The 6,783-nt window shown below is 39.9% G+C and overlaps 1 pseudogene; it reads right to left on the bottom strand.

Moving 5' to 3' along the window:
* Positions 1-419: 419 nt before the first annotated feature.
* Positions 420-6,783, bottom strand: part of LOC112296308 (reticulon-3-like) — a 7,744-nt pseudogene continuing 1,380 nt past the window's right edge.

Genomic DNA, 6,783 nt, shown 5'->3' with positions numbered 1-6,783 from the left:
CACGCAAACCAATGGGAAGGAAGCCCATTCTCGTCCCCAGATAATTTCTTCGTAAGTGAACCATTATTTCTTAACTTAAAAATTAGGGCAAAATTATTATAAGAAGGTATGTAAGACTAATCCTTAAAAATTAAATAGAGGAACCCAACAGATGTGTTTTGTCTTTCATTTTCTGCTTTAACTCCAATCTTCCCCCTTTCAAGATACACGTAAAAGCTCCACCACCATTAAGGTATTGTTTTATCCCGTTAAACTGATTCTGCCTTAATTCTTTTGGGTTCTAAGGTATCAGGTTATTTTTTCTTAGCCCAACAATTTTGTGCTTGATACTGCAGGTAAAGGGAGAGGAGGAGAAAACACCAAATTAAAAAAACAATAAGCTTGGAAGGCAGGCTCAAGCTGACAGTGGGCATGTTTCTTCATAGTACAAATGACAAATTTATAACTATTAAATAAAGTCTTAGTAAATGTGGCATTTCTGGTTTCCAAGTACTTATTCTGCCTTTTTCTTTGTGATTTTAGGTAGGTTTGCTTGGATTTAAAAATATTTATTTATTTATTTATTTATTTTGGAGAGAGCGAAATGGAGGGAGCAAAACATCGATGTAAGAGATAAACATGGATTGGGTGCCTTCCATCCACGCTCCAATTGGGGACCGATCACGTAACTTAGGCATATGCCCTGGCCAGGAATCAAACCGGCAACCTTTTGGTTTGTGGGACGATGCCCACCCAACCAAATGAGCCAAACTTGCCAGGATTGCTTGGATTTTTTAAACAATTGACTTGGTCTGATCACAGGTGATGCCAATACAGTGATCAGTCTGGGTCTTGTACTTCTCATAGACAATCAGAACACTGAAAATGAGCAGTTCAGCAAGAATCAGAAGGGTGATTTCATTGAAACCAGCACCAATATAGGTCATTGGCCACATGAAGACAGCTAGCTTCGAGGAGTTAATCAGATCTTCTACCAGAAAGAGAGAATAATGAGTTTCAGGGCCCTGTTGATGTGCACCGTGGTAGCATTCACGTCATTATGGGAAGTTTCTGAGAAGAGAGTAATATCTCCATCCAGGTAGGCTTTGCATGGATGGCCTTCTTCTGACTTTTGTACAGCCCAGACGGCAGACTTGTAGACCCTGAAGCTGATGATGAGAGAGCAGAGCCAGGATGCTGTAAGAAATCCCACCGGTGACACCAAAAGCTGCCAGGGAAAGCGGCACCATCAGCGTAGTGCCGAAGACAAACCCAGTCTCCACATCTCACCAGAAAATCAGATCGTGCACGTGATAGTGTTATATTGAGACAGATGTAACATCAGTATTTGCCGGTCACTTCCTGACGGGATGGATTTCAGTGGATCTCTGTTGGTAGCCCTATGGCCCCAGCCAGGGTTAAACACTAAAACCCTCTCAAATGTGGCCAGTAAGGGTGGGTCCTGGCTGGGTCTCAAGACCAGGTTCCAGGCAGGACCTGAAATTTTTATTTATCCTCACCCAAGGATATTTTTTTATTTGTTCTTTAGAAAGAGAGAAAGGGATAGAGGAAGGGAAAAAGAGAAACATCGATGCCAGAGAGAAGCATTGATTAGTTGCCTCCAGTATGCTTCCCGACTGACCGGGGATCATGTGTGCCAGACTAGGGATTGAACCCGCAACCCAGGCATGTGCCCTGACAGGGAATCAAACCTGCAACCCTTTGGTTATGGGACAGTGTTCCAACAAATTGAGCCACACTGACCAGGGCCTTAGTTTTGTTTTGTTTTTTGAGGGGCATAAATCATAAGCAACTTTAAGAAATGTTCCGTAGTGTTTGAAACAAATTTGTGGTTTTTATTTTTTTGTGGTATCATTGGGAATGTTCTAAACTTTTGGGATGTGTGTTATAATCTTCTCATTTTCCATTGTCATGTTGGATTTGCTCTTCTAAAAAAATACATAGTTTTGCCCTGGCTGGTATAGCTCAGTGGATTGAATGCCAGCCTGCGAACCAAAGGGTTGCTGGTTCCATTCCCAGTCAGGGCACATGCCTGGGTTGCAGGCCAGGTCCCCAGTAGGAGGTGCACGAGAGGCAACCACACATTGATGTTTCTCTACCTCTTTCTCACTCCCTTCCCCTCTCTAAAAATAAATAAATAAAATCTTTAAAAAAAAAAAGGGAAAGCTCATTTAAAAAATACATATTTTCTATCAGTTCAAGAAAATTTTAGACAGATGGAGTAGAAGTTTGTACTCTACCTGCCATATCCGTAAAATCTTTGTGGTTATTGGTTTTCTGTCCATTGATACCTCTATGACATTTTCCTGGTTTTTATCTTCTACAGTCCTATTTTTAAGGGGAACTATTTAAAAAATGTTATAGTTCCACTTTTAATATTTTAATATATTTTTTATACTCACCCAAGGACATTTTTTTCATTGTTTTAAGAGAGAGAGGAAGGAGGGGGGGAGGGAGAGAGGGAGGGAGGGAGAATGATTAGGTATGTACCCTGACTGGGAATTTAACTTGTGACCTTTTGGTCCACGGGATAATGCTCCAACCTACTGAGCCACACAGGCCAGGGCTAGTCCCATTTTTTTTAATGACTCATTTTTAATATAAGATCATGAGTTTTTTAAAGATTTTATTTATTTACTTTTGAGAGAGAGGGGAAGGGAGGGAGAGAAATATCAATGTACAAGAGATACATAGATTGGGTGCCCTTCACGTGCCTCTAATTAGGGACCTGGCCTGCAACCCAGGCATGTGCCCTGACTGGGAATCAAACCGGTAACCTTTCAGTTCACAGGCCAGTGCTCAACCCACTAAGCCATGCCAGCCAGGGCTAAATGACTCAATTTTAATTCTACTAGTAAATGCATTAAACTCTAGTATGTTTTTCTACTTTTCAATACCAAGAGTGAAATTGTATCATTTAAGTCCTGTTTATTTAAACTAAGGAATTTTTAGTAAAACCCTCTTTGTTGGTTTTCTCTTTCAAAAATGTCTTGAATTCTAGTCTCGTACACTTAGTCTTCCCAATCTAGCATTAATTTGTTCCAGTCTATAAAAACTGCTGGATTTTGACTCAGGCAAAGAATATCGAGATTAATTTATGAAGAACTGACATCTTTATTATGTCTACTTTTCCCTTGGTAGTTTCTATTTTTTTTCAGGTCTTCTTTTATGTTTTTCAGTAAAGTTTTATAGTTTCTTAACAGAAGTTTTTGGCTTTTCTTATTAAGTTTATTCCCAACTGTTTTATAATTTTTGTAGCTAGAGTGAGTTGAATCTTTTTTTTGCCCACATTGCCTTTTCCAGTTTTTTATTACTAGCTGAATTTCCACGTCTGCATCCTAACAACCAGGGAATCAACTTGGAATTGATGGGTCTTTCTCCTCATGGTGAAACTCCAAGGATGAAGTTTAAAAGAAAATGGGAGGAAACGCACACGTGTTTTATCTTACATGAATGACAAGTACTGTAGTTCTTGTTCTGTTTCTTGCTTTGTTTCCATTTAACACCATTAAATACAATGTTTGCTCTAAGTCTTTTCATAGATACCTTTGATTAGATTAAGGAAGTTCCCTTCTATTCATAGTTCTCTAAGTTGTTGTTTTTGTTTAAATCATTAGTAGGTGTTGAATTTTATCAAGCCCTTTTTCTGCATTTATTGAAATAATCATATAACTTGTTCCCCTTACATCTGTTAAGGTTGATTTTCTAATTGTAAACCATCCTTGCATTCTTGCTTCCTTGCTTCCTTCGTTACAATATACCATTATATACTGCTAGGTTAGGTTTATTCGTCTAGGATTTTTACACCTACTTCCACATCCTATGTCATACTTTCATTGGCTTGTTGTAGTGTTATATTAGTCTCATAAAAGTCTGGAGACATTTCGTTCTTTTCTATGTTTGGAAGTACCCACTCATTGAAGATTTGGTAGAACTCGTCTGTAAAACTCTCTGAGCTTGTGTTTTGGGGGGGAGGTAGATTTTTTAAAAACATAGTCAATTTCTTTTTGGCTATAGAGGGTCTACCCAGGTTTTCTGTTTCTAGGGTCAGTTTTAGTAAGCTGTGCTTTTTTAGGAATTAACTCACTGTGCTTATGTTTTTCAATGTATCCACACAATTGTTCATAATATCCTTTTGAAATGTACCCGTGTTATCTATCATCTACTGTATAATCTATTGTATCTATAGGCCATATCTACTTTTAGAAAAGTCCATTTAGCATACAACTGTAATTGAATAACAATAAAAATTTTTTTAAAAAGAAAAGTCCATTTAGTTTTGGTCAAAAAGTCCATTTAGCTTTTTATGTAAAATAAAAGACACATTTTTCATTTTCACCAATAACTTTATTGATTTGGATATTTTGAGTATGTCGGCTATATCCCACGTGGTATAATGTTGATTGCTCTCAGTTAATATCTGGATTTGATTGCTGTCAACTTCAACTGGTCTACCCAACCATGGACCATCATCCAGCCAGAAATCTCCAGCATGAAACTTCGCTAATCACTTTTGACATGTATGTTCAGTCACAGCACCTTCTCCACACACTGCATAAGTCCTTTTTTGCATTTCAGTTGTGTTTTTACCTGTCTTGAAATAATAAAGCATAATATGCCAAAAATGTTGCATATTTTCTTCCATCTTCAATATTAAAATGGTTACACAAAAATTCACCAATTTGGTAAGCTTTTTTTAAATGCACGCTGATATGACAGCTGTCACAATACCATCTAACAAAATTGTTTTGAATGACGTTAAAGACAAGTAAGCACTATTAGAGCCATCTTATGGGAAAAACCAAATGAACTTTTTGGCCAACCCAATAATTGATGTCTCTTTTCTCCTATATCTACCTTGTTAGAGGTTGGCTTTTGTTGTGCAGTTTTTCAAAGAATCAGCTTTTGATGTTCTCAGTCCTCTCTATCATGTGTTTCTGCTTCACCAATTTCTGCTCATCCTATTTTTCTTCTACTTTCTAGGTTTACTATCCTGTTCCTTTTATAGCTTCTTGAGTTGGATGTTCAGTTTGCTGACTTGTTTACTGCTGTTGACCCAACAACCTACTCAACATTTCCACTTGCACATCTAACAGGCACCCCAAGCTTAACATGGTCAAAACAAAATTCTTGATCTGTACCTCCAAAAATGTGCTTTTCTTACAGTTTTCCCAATTGTGGTGAAAGGCACCCATTTACTCAGTTGCTCAGGCCAAAAACTCAGGAATCATCTTTCTTTCTTCTCTTTTTTATAGCCTACACCCAATCCTCTCTGCTTGATTTTGAAAATATAGCTTGAATCTCACTTCTCAGAACCTTCACTGCCGCCACCCTGGTTAAAGCCACTGTCACCTCTCCTAGATTGTTGTCAGAACCTCCTGAATGGGCTCTTGCTCCTAGTCTTGTCCCAGCACAGATAGTTCTCCATATCACACCTATGACATAGATCTGATGCTGTCAGCTTCTGGTTCAAAATTCTCCAAAGGCTTCTCATCTCAAAATAAGCTCCCGGTTCCCATGGTAGCTCCAGCTGCCTCTCCAACTACACACCCTACCCCTCTCCACCCCTCTCTAGACACATAAGCTTCCTTGTTAGCCCCCAACATGCCAGGCTTTCCTCAGGGCCTTTCAACTTGCCTGAAGTGTTCTCTCCCTAGATAGCCATATGGGGGAATCAGATGAGGGCAAAAGCCTGTGGATATCTAAATGGCACCACTTTCGCCCTTGGTTGTTTTTTTTTTTTAAATCTCAAAGCCGGTATTACTATGTGACATTATATTATACACTTATTTATATGTTTAGTATAAAATATACCCCATAAGAATGTTAGTTTGCTGTCTTGTTCAGTACTTTGCATCCAGAACTTGGAACAGTGCCTGGCACATAGCAGCTGTTTAATAAATGAATGGGCGAGAGCCAAATCAGAATCAGAAGATTCCTTTTTAATCATAGAAATAGCACAAGGAGCATTGGATGAATTGGATGATGGCTGGAATCAGAGTAAGGTCGCCTTGACAAACAGTATTGTCCTGAACAACTCATTGGCTGAAACTTTCTCATACTCTTAAATATTTTTCCAAAACAGAATTGCTGGATCTTAGTTCCCAAATCACCTCTTCTACGAAGTCTTCCCCTCCAGACAGAGTTTAGTGCTGTTCCTCTCTGCTCCCACTGCCCTTTCTTCACACCTCTACCAAACCATCCGATCCAGCAATGACAGGTCTCACACAGCTTTGGTATGTACCCTCTTCTTCTCCCACCAGAGTTTCACGAAGGCCAGGACAGTGATTTGCTGTCAGTTTATTCCCTGCCTCTATGAGAGTGTGACTCAAGGCAGGCTCAGATGAAAGAATGCAATAGGTAGGCCTATTAAATTAAGGTCCCTTGGCTGGAACAACGTCAGGCTCCAGGGAAGGCAACTTTACTGCTTCTACTAAAAGTGGTTGTATTGAGAAAATGAGGGTGCAGTGAAACACTTATTGCAGCGTATTTGGTGCATTTGTGGACAGCATGGCAATGGCCCAGGAGGGCCACGAAAACAGGAGTTCGGAGCCTAGGCCTTCCCTTGCCCCAGCATCCGCAAGGGCCCATTAATTCTTAATATTCAAATTCCACCCACTAGACCAACCCCTTCGAGCCCAAGCCACCTCTCTTCCCCAAATGACGGCCAATGGCAGCCAATCGACAACTGGAGAGGGTGCCCACCCCCTTTTCCCCAGCCAGAATGGACACAAACTCCCGCCAATTGGCGACGCCACCGCCGAGGCCCCGCCCCACCCCGCC

This window comes from Desmodus rotundus, chromosome X, assembly GCF_022682495.2.
Source record: "Desmodus rotundus isolate HL8 chromosome X, HLdesRot8A.1, whole genome shotgun sequence".
In the NCBI taxonomy this organism is placed as follows: domain Eukaryota; kingdom Metazoa; phylum Chordata; class Mammalia; order Chiroptera; family Phyllostomidae; genus Desmodus; species Desmodus rotundus.
Note: the sequence above shows the minus strand (reverse complement) of the source record. Positions and strands in the feature narration are given on the sequence as shown.